Here is a 13,699-nt window from a genome sequence, read left to right as displayed (position 1 = left end):
GCAATGAGGGCCATCGTGTGGTGGTGGCCTCCCTCCCCACATTCAGCCACCTCTGCAGCTTCATCTTGCTGATGCTGTCAACATTGCTTTGATCCAACTACATTGTAGCAAAAAAGATGTGAGGCAAAAATTAAATTTGGAAAAAGTTAAAAATTACCCATTCTAAAGCTAAGGAAAATTTTGAAAAACAAATCAAGTTTGATGGTAGAATATTTTAGGTTTTTTTTCTTTTCCCCTTCCAAGTCTTTTTGTCGCCTTTGTTTGGTATATTGTTCTCAATCGGAATTGTAATCCAAACGAGCGGACTTGAAGTATAAGGCACTACACAGGAGACCATTCTGTAGGAGCTCCTACTTGAGATGCATTGGACCAGCTGATGCTTATAGACACACAAGGTTTGGAGAATAAGCTGCATTAGGTCCAATTTTGTTGGCACAGCAGAACTCAGGAACACTAAGCCCTACTGTGTATAACACATGTGATATTGCCTTAGCCAAATATGGGAGATGAGGAGACTGAATACAGTGCAATAGACCCTGCTTTAATGCTGGTGTGATCAATTGTAGTATAATGGAAGAACGGAAGATAGTATTGTCTGTAACTGCTCATGTGTGCTTCCTTTAAATGCCAATTAAAATATGTTTAACGAAATTCACAAATTCATAAAGTTAAAAACCAAATTTAAACCAAATAGAAAATATGTATCAACAAATTCATACATATGACAAACATAATGCTTTAAATATGAGAGACAACAAACAAGTGAAACATTAAAAAACATCATGGCTCAGTAAGTTCGATTGAATCAATTCTGTTGGAGTTCATTGGTTCTAATATGATTAGAATCAGATGTTCCTCGAATTTAACCATGCAAAAGAGGGTGTCAACGCGTTTCGGTGGATTCTATCTTTTTGTGAACCACCTTCTTCAGGACATTTATTATTATTGTCTCTCCTAACTTCGGCATAATTTCATATATGCCGATTTTTATACTGACGTGGTATGCTTTATAATTAATACGTCTTATCAGGGAGGAATAGCGATTTTCAATCCTTGTTCATAGTTAAAAACAGTAATGTGTCTTCTCTAATACTGATCATGGATGATGGACCGTGACATTAGTCCATTGTGGGGTCGTTGCTGGTTAAAATCTTTTTCCAATAGTAGTAGGATATGGTGATCCTCTAATTATGGTGGGCTTCCTAAAGGAGGCTAAATCGTCCTCCAACTCTTTTTTTGTGAGGATGAACGATGTCTCCAATAGTACTTCCCAATAGCACTAGTAGGATAGGCAGATCCTCATCAGCCTGGTCCACCGAGCAATTCCGCTCCATAATAGGCCTTCCTATTGTGGAGCAGAATCGCACGGTGGACCACGCTGATGATTGCTTTTTTGTAAGAGCTGTATACAAAACACGGAGGGATTTCACCCCGATGACCTAGGCATACATCGCCCCCTTTTTAGTAGAACCAGAGGACTAGTTTAACTCTTGTGGGATGACTCGCACAATTTGAGGATCCGCCTATCCTATTGCTAAGGGAAGTACTATTGGAGACATCGTTCATCCTTACAAAGAAAGGGTTGGACTATCCCTCCACTATCGCTCATTTTTATGTTCAATTTAGGCACTTCTTTTAACTACGTTTACGAGCCCTCCTCAGATGCGCTGCTTTTGGGGCAATGCAGACCGTGCATGTGTGACTCAACAGCAGACTTATAAATTGTTTCTATGGCTTTCTGTTAGTAGCATACTGCATTCGATTATATTAGAAATTGTGTATAGCGTTTCCTACCGCTATGGAGATCTTGAAGTGCTTATGCAGTTTAGATCACCAAACTTCTAATTCAGAATATGGAGGGAGGGGACTCATGGCATCCCTCCTGGCTGAAGAGGATAGGGTGGGGGCTTGGCTGTGTGGCCTGGAGAGGCCTGTGTGACACTAGCTGGGGCATCAGGCGGCACAAAAACATGCATGGAATATTATTTATTTTAACACTCCATAGTATACAGTCCGGATAGCACTCGGCTCTCGACTGGGAGAGTCTGCGACACAAGAGTCTGTGATGACAGAGCAGAGCAGCAGTGGAGAAGAGCGGAGAACAAAGCCTCAGGTCAGAGCAAAGCGAGCCTCAGGAGCTATCCCAACTGTCTCGGGAGCTACTCCAACTGCCTGGTTGCCTGGCTCCCACTGGGAGCGCCCAGAGTGTTGGGAGCAAGCACTACATCATCCGGTCCACCTGCCCAGCCTGCTTGCCCTCCACGTTGCATCTCTTCCCTCTATCCCAATGCCCGAGGTCCTCTCCAGGCCCTGGTGAGTGAGCATAGCACATAGCAGGGGGAGGCACAGGAATGCTGCGACTCAGACTGCTGCTATCCCTAATGCTACCCCTGCCCCACCCTGCTCACTCCAGCACCTGCATCAACTGCTCCGGGCCAGGCATACTGAAAACAGGGTAACGGGCTGAAGCTGTTCCAGTCCACAACAGGGATACAACAAAGGGTGCTGCAAGTTGCAGCAAGGAAAGCAATAATCGGTGAGAGAGGCGTAGCGGTAGTGCTAACGCTGCAGCTGGAGGGTCGAGCAGGAGTGAGGCGGAGTCAGTCAAGCCAGGCTTTGATGACGTCTGTCTCCCTCTGTGTGCTCCCCGGCCTCCTCCATTTTCCTCTACAGCAACAGCAACAACAACCACAACTCAACATACTCCAACAAGAACCCCTTGTGTTAACTCTCTCGACAGAGTTACAGGGAACTGGGAATCAGGCCTCACTCAACGATGCATAGTCCCCAACAAGCCAACATAGGGGCCACTCCAAGCGGCATCTGCTCAAACAGCATTCTGAAACTCTCCTAATTACAAAGTAGGACAGTGACATTCCTGGCAAGGCATTGGCAACAGAACCTGCAACCCCATAATCCTTCCCTGCACCAACTTAAGGGTAGCCAACGTGCTCAACTCTGTTTTCTGATTTGACCTCTCCACCATCTACCGTCAGGCATGCTCGTGCCCCCACCCAACTAAAATAACTCATGGGGAAGTGGGTTGAGGCGGCCCCACAAATTGAAGGGCAAACTAAAGAGCAACCATCACTTTAAACTTACCCGGAAACAAGTCTGACCAGAGAAGTATCAACGGACTTTAGACCTATTTTTTGATGAGGTCAGGATGAGTAAGGGGGCCTCCCCCCAATAAACTTGGAGGAAAGCGCAAAAGGAAATCTCAACTGCCCTCATAACATGCATCAATGAAGTCTAGCTCATCACTTATAGAAAATGAGTCAGACAAAGAAGACATAACAAATTGCAAAATTGGTATGGCAACAGTTAATGCAGAGGAAACCCACACTAATTTATTTCAACCAAAAATGTACTCAAAGTTCTGTTTTCTGTAGCACACAGGCTCAGCTCTCTTTTCAAGTAACAGTAAAATTCATGGTCTGCAGCCTCCACTTCAGCAGTTAGCAACCAGCGCCCAGTGAAGGAAAGCACCTCCCAGTCATCAGACATCAAGAAAGAAGGGGTGACAGGCCCAAACCTCATGAACGCCACAAGCCCGCCAATCAACAATCAGGCACTGATAACCTCAAGACAAACAGTGCAAACGGTCCAGGCGGACATTATTGCAACCCATGAACAGGATCTGGGCTCAGACACACCCTGCATAGAGAAACAACGCATTGTTGCAACACGGGTCTCAGTCCCCCTCATGCCTAGACCTCCAAACAGGACCCCAGAAGAACGCAGTGCACTTTAAGGCATAGAACATGGCACTAAGTGACAAAACTGTCAACTAAATGTGTCCCTGACTATATCCAAAGAGGAGAACACTCCCCATCCAAAAACCAAGATTTTGTACCTGCGAACAACTTCAATTTCAACCTCAGCTTTGACTTCCATCTCAAAGCTCTTTCCTCCACCAGACAGCAACAAACCAAATCAAAAGCCCCCATGCAACAAGCATACAAGGGCAAAACTAAAGGGAATCCACTGGAAGAGAGATGCCCATTATCATACCTGGTCACACAGGAATGGGAGGACATGTTAACATCCTACTCACAAGATTCACCCCTGGCCCATGACAGTCACAGCGCAAGGCTGGTTGCTGCCCCAGTGCAACCGGAGGTTAAAAAGCAAATTTGGGCAGACAGGAACAACCGAGCACTGATCAAACAAATACGGACAGCGTCTGGGCAGCCCTGATACAAACAATGCAACTTTTGGTGGAAGCCCTCCAATATCAATCTGTAAAAATGGACATCCATGTAACACTACTAAACACTCTGGCAGTCTGTGTTGCGTGCATTGATGGGAAACCTGGGGATCTGGACTCATTTGTCAAACAGGTACAATCAGACTCGCTCACTGCACAACTAAGCTGCAGAATATGTCCGATGGTAGACACACTAACCTCCGTACCTTCAATGCTCAACAATTTATGCAAGGGCTTAAAATCTTTGAACAAGCACTTTGCAACCATAGAAACTATCCATAACATCTCCTCATACTCAGCCAAGGAGTTACTGTGGAAAGCAAAAGATGGCCCCTATGAAGAAGCAACTAGTGATGTAAGCACAAGATGGCGGTCAAAGTACAACACAATGGAAGCCTGTGGCTCTGTCAATTGGCTTCTCTCCCCAAATCCTGCACCAACCCCTGCCACAATTCTAGTTCCAGCCCCAGACAGAGGGACTTTAACAGGGAGTAGCAGGTACCCCCGTGAAGGCACAACTGGCCAGAAAATGCTCATATAGCTCAAGGGGGGAGATACTGAGGAAAGAACACATATCCCCCCTGAAGGCCATAGACCTCTCTCCCTGCACCCAGATGCAACACTCCATCAGATCCAGGCTGCATCCATTACCATTGCTGCAAGGACAAGCAGGAAGAGACCTGAGGTATCTATTGGACCAACCATGGACTGAGCAAGATAGACATGATACCTTTCAACTGGAGAGCACGATCTTTCACATTTAGTACCCGATCAACTGGCAGCCTGACACAGACACTCTCAACTTCCAACATAACTACAAATCTAGAGGCATGGGTAATATTCTGAACAGAGGCAACATCCTGTGAATGCTATCACACATTCCCTCCATAGTGGGCCTGTGCACAATGGACCACCTGGCAATAGAATTAATCCGCTGTGAATGTTCGCAGATGGGCAAAACCACTAAAACAATGTGGAGAACCATCCTAATAGCTCAGAAATGTCTTTAAGAAAGCACCGCTTTCGCAAACTGGGGCATAGACAGCTCACCTCTCTGCAAACCTGGATACCCTATGCTACCATCGGAACAGGTCAGTGAGCAAGCATGACCGAGCAACCAGACTTGTTCTGCATTCAAAGGCGCAATAGGGCACACACCAAAGATGACAAGTTACAAATCGTCCGCACTCGGCGGTTGCTGGAATACCATCAATTCGGGCCACCTGGACACTGACCTTTGGTGGATCTGAAGAACAATTAACTGTCCACAAGGCAATCAATGACCAGCACTGGAAAAAGCAGCAGACACTATGCCTAGCAATAACTTCCTTCGGCTGTGTACATGAAACATCAATGGACTTGCTAGCAATGTAACGGACCAGGACTTCCATTGTTACATAAGAACTATTGACATTTTCCTGATGCAAGAAACCTTGATGGCAGAACTACACCATATTCAGGGATACATGTGCTACTTCACACCTGCAGTCAAGGACTCAAAATACGGCCACTTACAGGGCGGCCTGGCAACATGAATCTCATTGGCCCGAATTGCCTCAGCTAGTCCTCTATCCACCACCCTACCCTTTGCAAATGCCAGGAAAATCGATATCTTGCCTGAAAATCATACTAACAAGACAACAATCATCAATGGATACATTCACCCGAAATGTAAAGCTAAAGCACCAAGCAACTGGTTGATCAGCTCGTGGAACAGATACGTGAGAGAGAAATTAGGAAAATTGTCCTCAGAGGGACTTGAATTTACAATTGCTTTGCGCATCCTCAGATGATACCGCAATAGCTCAAACCTCAATCTGGGAGATCCCGGTGAAAGGCAGAAACACCCAGGGCCTTCCCACTAAGATTGGAAGAATCTCTACTCGCCAACCTGAAACATTTGAACCAAAGAACACTTAGCAGAAATATCCAGGAAGATAACTCAGCAGCAGCCACCTACTACTCTTCGATTACAAGCACATACATCGATTACACCTTTGTCTCCCTCCCCCTGTTCCATCAGGTTGTTTCTTTCTACCTATGTGATAGAGGAGACAGCGACCATCACCCGCAAGAAACAACTCTACTAATTACTATGCCTACACTCAAAAGGACAGCAGCACCTACCAACACCATCTTCACGCTCAACTACAAGAGGATAACGTTTGCACAGACAACTATGGAGCACCTATCGCAGTCAGTAATGGTGCTATTTTCTGTACATGGGGTCAAGGTGGCCAACGAAATGCCAAGCTTGGGGAAATCTTTGCAGTACCGCATAAACCAAATCACACCAGAGCACCCAACCTGATGGGGTGCATCCAAAATGCTCAAAGGACTTATCTCAGGCAACTTTAAAAAATCCATAAATAGCACCCTGTGGTCACTCCGTCGTAACATTGAGGATCTTGATCAGCAAGGGATACAAACTACAGCAGCAAAACAATATTACAAAAGCTGAAGAAGACCATCAATAGGATGTGGTCTGGGCAAAATTATTCACGGACATCAAGCAAAATGCAGAACAATCAACAAACTCATACACCCCTCAAATGGGGGAGTCTTCTCTCACATATTCGAAGACTCCTAGGCAACATACTTGGAGGGCCACTTCAATCAGAAAACGTACTTGGAAAGAATAGGCTTGGAATGCAGCCTGACACCAGGAACCACCCAGTCAAACATCCCCCTTGAGACGATTAGTCAAATTGCACTCTCCCATCTGTCTGCAAATGTACAGACTCATCTCTCAAGGCAACTTAGAATTGATCTAAATAGACGACAAATCAGCAAAGGCCAAAAAGACAGGCCTTAGGCCCAATGGCTTGCCCCTCAAGTCTTTAAGTACAAAGCGGATTTCTGGGCAGAAGCACTAGAGCCACTGTTCCTTGAAATCAGCATCGGCAGCACAATCCCATCCTTCATGAGAGGTTCACTAATATCCTCAATACATAAAAGTCAGGTCAGGTCCGGACCATGCCAAAGAATTATCGCCTAATAGCCCTCATCGACAATGAGGCAAAATACTTTGCAGGGACCTTATTGGAGGAACTGCTAAAGCGGGCAACAGACAAAGAAATCATAACACTAAATCAAACAGGATTTTCAAAAACCTTGTGTAAGACAACTAACACTATGGCCACATCACTGCTCATTGATCAAGCGTAAACATCAAAGCAGCCACTTCATCTGTGCTTCATCGATTATAAAGCAGCGTTTGATCACGTGGACAGGACCAGCAAACTAGCTCCCTGGGGCATACCTCGGACTCTCTGGGACTGGCCTTGCTGATTGCCCTTCATACAGAAACATGTGTACAGGTGAAGCCGGGAGAAGGAACGCACCTCTCGAGGGCAATTCCAACAAACAAAAGACTAAAGCAGGGATGCGCTCTGGCACCCACCCTATTTAATTTATTTTTATCTGACCTGACCCGGCACTGAACACTTCTAACTCTCATGCCCGAGGTTGGGGAGCCTGGCAATGTTGAGTCTCATGTACGCCGAAGATATAGGGCTATTCAGTCAAACAAAGGTAGGCCTAAACCGACTTATTAATATAACACAAAAATACTCTGATAAAAATGGACTGACATTCATTTTGACAAAACTCGCACAATGACGATCAGCAGCAAAAGGATAAACTCATCTGCATGATTCTGGAGAAATAGGTGAATTCAGGCAACTACAGACTATAAATACCTAGGAGTAATTGTTGACAAGACATGCAACTTTACACAGCAAAGGGGCACTATAAAAAGGAAAGGCCTGGTGCTTGCAGTGTCACTAAAGAGCCTAAAATTAAATGGGTCATCTTTTACCGCTCTCCTCGGGGTAATTCTTGCTAAGATCCTGCCAACAACAACATACTGCAGTGAGCTCCAAAGAGGCAGGGACGCGAAAACTCTACACAGCACCCAAGTAAGGCCCACAGGATCAACTTCAGCTGACCCAAGCACACCTCACCAGCACAAATCAGGATGGAGTTTGGTCTTTAGAATCAGTCCCTGGTGAGGCAAGGCTTTCTCAGCCAGATCGCATGCATGAATGACAATGAACACTGCCCCAGCACCCCAGAAGTACTTCAGCCTAGGCTTCCCTTGATTCACCTAGGAATAATTGCCGCCCAGGGCTGCACCCTGCACAACTCATGTTCCCCACTGGCTGAGAGCAGCCGCACCAAAGACCTGACATCTGTGTAGAAGGACACTGATGACATAATGCACCTGCTATGCATCTGTGAAGAGCAGCTGGGTAAAAAGGGACATTTGCTGAAAGCACCATTCAACCAAAGAGGGATTTGCTCTCACAGACAGGCTGTGCTGGCCTCCTTTGCTCCTGACTATCCACAGCTGAACTGTCGACTGGTAAAATTCCTTGTGCAGGGACACAGGAAGCTGCCACAGGACATAACGAGCTGAAGAGATTCTAGCCTTTCCTGCTCGGAGCTGGAATCGAGGTTATGGGTCTGATAGCCAGTATGTTGGGCATAGCAGCACTGTTTAAAGACTATGGGGAATATTTGCATGCCTCTGCCGCCACAGGAACGTTGCTTTTATCGACATTCCCTAGGAGATTTGCCTTATTTACAAGGTGGTGTTAAGCCACAGCGCTTAATGCTGCCTTGTAAATAAGCCAGCCTTTCACTCTATTCTTAGTGTGAAAGGAGTGGGAAATGGGTGTTGCGCTGGGCGTTCCACTGCCAGGTAATAATAACAGGAGTGGAACCTTTTAACTCAGGTGAGACCGGGTAATTAGTATATCAATATAACAGCGTCTCAACTGGGAAACATTTAGCGAGGACATTTAGAGAAAAAGTCTCTGTCATACACAAGTTGAAGGGGACAAAAGGGAAACCACAAAGAAGTGATGTAATTACGTTTTTAGTAATTGCAGGTAGTTATAACAGCACTACTATTCAATTAAAGAATATGGTGACCAAAAATACAAAAGTGGGTACTAGGCGTACCAGTGATAAGTGACGGCGCAGTGACACAAAAGTGTAAAGGACAGCGTGAATGGCGAAAAATAATAATAATTATTATGAACAGTGGTCAATGAGAAGACAAGTATCAATTGCGATAGTTAAATTGACCACTACAGCGCCAAGGTTCTGTGCTGCACCTATTGATTTTGACGCTGGCCCCTATTTACAAGGGTGGCGTTAGTAGGATGCAGTGCCAAAAGTAAGACGAGGAAAACCCTGCTCTTAACATAGCGAAACAATGAGAAAGGCTTTATTTCTCCTAGTTTTTGCTGTTTCTATGTGTGCCACATTGTGCAGCACACACAAAAACAGCAAGACGCCATGAATTATTGTTTATGTGCAGTAAGGTGTACCGTCCAGCACATAAACAATCATTTATTAAATGATGACTTGCAACTTCTATGTGTGATGGACAATGCAGCACAGATAGAAGTTACAAATTGCCATTCTGGATTGTTTATGTGCAGAAAGGCACCTTCCTGCACATAAACAATCATTCCCTCAACACAGGCACCCTCGCACTATGGTGCAAAGGGACTTGCGCTGGCACTAGGCAGCTGAGTTCAGTGCCAGTGAAAACACAGGGATGCACCGTATTGATGTGAATAAGGTGTTAGTCAATAAAGACCTCCCCCTTGATTGTCTCCTTCGGAATGACCACCCAGAGGTTGGTCTGAGCCAAAGACAGGTTCTGGTCCAGTGCCAGACCTCATCCAAGGAACCTGGGAGGGCTAAACTTGCAGTTAGTGAAGTTAAGCTCTAAAAGAAAAAGGAGAGACAGTGTAGGAAAGGTGGACACCTGTTAGCCACAGTTCCAGTGGGCCAGAGGGATTCTATCCCAGTAAGGGAGAACTCCAAAATTGGCACTGGTGAAGTCCCCCCTAGCCAACAAAAATACCTGACTAGTCAGACAACTGTCCAGCCTGAGTTGGTGGCTCCTCAGATGGCAGAACAGAGGGTAGAATAAGAGTGTTCACTACCAAGTGTAGTGACCCTCTACCCTAAAACAGCAGACAGGCCACCAGAACTCAAAGAAGCCTGTAAGTTAGCCACTTCACCTACCAGTGAAGAGCTAAAGGTGGGGTTCTGGGCACTGACAGCTGTCAGTAGCTTCTGCGGGGTGTTAGCCTTCATGGCAGCACTGTCCTTGGCATGGTGGCCTAACCCCCTGCCAAATAGCAAGTAAGGCCCCTTGACCTTATTGGTCATGGTGGGGTTACTCAAGCTGTGGGTAACCTCTGTGGGTAAGCTGGGTTTTGCCCTAGCTAAGTTATAATTTGCAGAGGTAGGCACCTCTGAACCCAAACTAAAAAGATGGGGCAAAGACACTAAAGAGATGGGAAAGGAGCACTGGGAATTAGGTCCTGAAACTGTTGAGGTAGGCCAGCTCCCAAAAGGGACTGACCGGGACAGAAGTATATATGGCAGAGTAGCCTCTGCAAGTTTCAAACCAGCTCCTCCACTCTTCCTTGCCTGAAAGATGTGAAAGACTCTCCCAGGGTTGGCTGAGTCTCCTGGCCTTTGTGGTGAGGGGGTGAGGGGGGGGGGGGGCTTGTGTAGGAAGCTGGGTTTCTGTTGCAGTAACCCCCCCGCCTTTTGCCAGACTACTGATGCACTTTCAGCCAATCAGGTTCCCAGGGCCTGTGTTCTTTCCCTAAAACAGTATTAAAGCCCAAACCCAATTGGCACTCTCTGGTCACAGGTCAGTCCCTGGTAAATGGTACCACAGGTACCCAGGGCTCTGTGACCAGGGAAGGCCTCTAAGGGCTGCAGCACTTATTGTGCCACCCTTAGTTGCCCTGTACCTCAGGGGCGGCTGGTGACATTTGAAAGTGGCGGGGCGTAAAATGTGTGGTGGAGCCCTCTAGTCCAGGTCAGCCGGTGTCCATCCAAAAACACTGTACTTTTTAATTTCAGCCATTCCGTGCCTCACCCCAGTCTCCAAATTCTTACTCTAATATGTGCCCCGCAGTTATTGCTTAGTATTTTCACCACACTGTTATTAACATGTTTTTCAGGTACATCTTGTAATCTACCGTGTGCCACAAAAGAATAGAAACATTAACTGACAAACAGCAAAAATATTAGTGTGATGTTTCATGCCTGGAACAACAGCACCACGCGCCTTTATGCAGATTATTAGAACCATAGTAGTACAACAGCTGTAACTATGCAAAGTGTAATAAAAGTTGCGTTAATTAGAACTGCTCTAATGACGTTCTTCACCGCACACAAATATGTTGCCGTGCTCTTAATACATTCCACATTCCAGTTGCAACACTGAACGTCATTTACAATGCACACCTTAAAAGCACATGCAGCATGCGAGGCGATTTTCACATGTATGGATGGATAGAAACTTGTAATTTGTAGAAAAATACTGGATGGCCATCACATTTCCATTAGTCAGCCATATTTATTTCAGCGTTAAACAACACACCAGAAAAACGTAATAACATGTCACTAACACAACATAAGAATATGGGGAAAGAAAGCAAGTTTAATTGTCTGAAAAATAATCTCCTCCTATTAAACCTTTGCCTAGAACTTCAGTCGCCAGTTACAGGATATTTTTCTCGTGGATAATAGGTTCCTGAGGGAGTGCGTGCTCTAAATGACATTTTACGTCGGTTATGATTGTATATGGGTTTTCTTGCGCTGCGACCCAAGCGGCCTAGGCAGAAATTTGATTTCATAGCCATGTTTTCATAACCTTATGGAAGCCGCGAAACAGTTCTGCCTCATTTTATCGGGTTAAACATGGATTGACCCACGGCAGCAAAGCCTTTCAGATCGGCGACCTTGTGCTGCGCAGGCCCCTCGAGACGTGTTGTAATAGTCACTTCAGCAGTCGCGGCTCGCAGGGGGGGGGAAGTCGCGCGTGGTGGGGGAAGTCGCGCGGGGGGGGAAGTCGCGCGGGGTGTCTCGTGGGGTGTGTTAAAATACATTTTTTTTAAATCCTACCTGAGGTCCTCAGCACGTCCGCGCCGCCTCGGGTCCGTCCGTTGGCGCCTACAGCCCCTCTTACCTGACCGCCTCTGCCCTCTTCAAACTGGATGGAAGTTGAACAGCACGTTGTCACGTCAGCGCTGCAGTGGCAACCCCTCAGCCAATCCTGGCGCTGCTTCAGCGCCAGGATTGGCTGAGGGCACAGCCTACTCCTCGCCCGCCGCCTGCCCATTAGGAGACCGAGGGGCTCCTAATGGGCATGCGCAAATCCATGAAAACACAAGTGCGCATGACTGGGCACGGGCTAAAAACTAGCTCACCATGCCCACTCATGCGCACTTGTGCTGTGCTGCCGCAATGCATGTCAGTCAATGACGCCGGACCGCCCACGGTCCGACGTCATGCTGACTGACATGCATTGTCAGTTGAGTTCTCCGAGTCCCCACCCTCGGCGTCTCTGAAAGTAAACTAAGGTCAGATTCAGAGACACCGTCACCGAGGGAGCTGCTGGCGCGGGCGGGTGGGGGGGCTAGGCCCCCACGCCCCAATGGACGCACCGCGCCTGCTGTACCTTTACACCCACACTGCCTTTACAGGCTGCGTGTTTTGGTGCAGAACAAAGTGAAGAGTCGACATGGCACACATCCCTGTGTGCCACTGCCATGGCATATATCAGCCACCCCTCTGGCTGGGTGCACTATACCAGTGGTGAGGGTACAGGTGCATGAGCCCTGTGCCCCTACAATATCTAAGCCAATTTTTAGACATTGTAAGTGCAGTACTGCCATTAAAAGCATATGGTGCTGGGAGTTTGTCATTATGACCTCCACCATAATGGCTTTACTGAAAACTGAGAGGTTTGGTATCAAACATCTCAGCACATTAAACCCACACTGATGCCAGCTTGGGATTTAAAAGACATAAGATCATCATTTCCATACTAATATCTACAATACAATTCATAAATACTGCAGAATAATTTCAACATACTACAATTCATTAACGGACTTAATTTGTCAAAACCCCAAAACAGATATCCTAACATCACATCACACCTCACATTTCATCTCATCCTAACATACCAAACACACAGATTAACACATAAAAATCATTCTGAATCCAGCTCTGCTTGGCATGCAAGAAGCTCTCATGGTGAGAGTCCGTCATAGACATCCATGATAGTGCTGCCAGCTGGAGAATCAACAGGCCGATGTACGTTTTGATGGATCTGTGGATTATTTTAATCCACCTTCTTCAGGTCCTTGTATCTTTAAATCAATAGTATGGCGTAAAAAACGATGGGGAATCAGAAGGATTCTTTCACTGTTCTACTGTTAGCGGGAATTACCCTATGTTAGAAACTGGAGGAAACATTGGGAAACTTTTTGTTTATAACAAACGAAGCCTTTCCTGTGTGAAGGTGTTCACACCTCCCCCAAGCCAGGAAGAGCCATCTGTGGCAGGGGAGCTTCAAAGGCCTTGCAACTTTTGTAATGCTACCTCCAGCCTCTTCTGCTATCAGGAGCAGCCCCATTCCTGTCTCCCCTCCTTTTC

This window comes from Triturus cristatus, chromosome 7, assembly GCF_964204655.1.
Source record: "Triturus cristatus chromosome 7, aTriCri1.1, whole genome shotgun sequence".
NCBI lineage: Eukaryota > Metazoa > Chordata > Amphibia > Caudata > Salamandridae > Triturus > Triturus cristatus.
Note: the sequence above shows the minus strand (reverse complement) of the source record.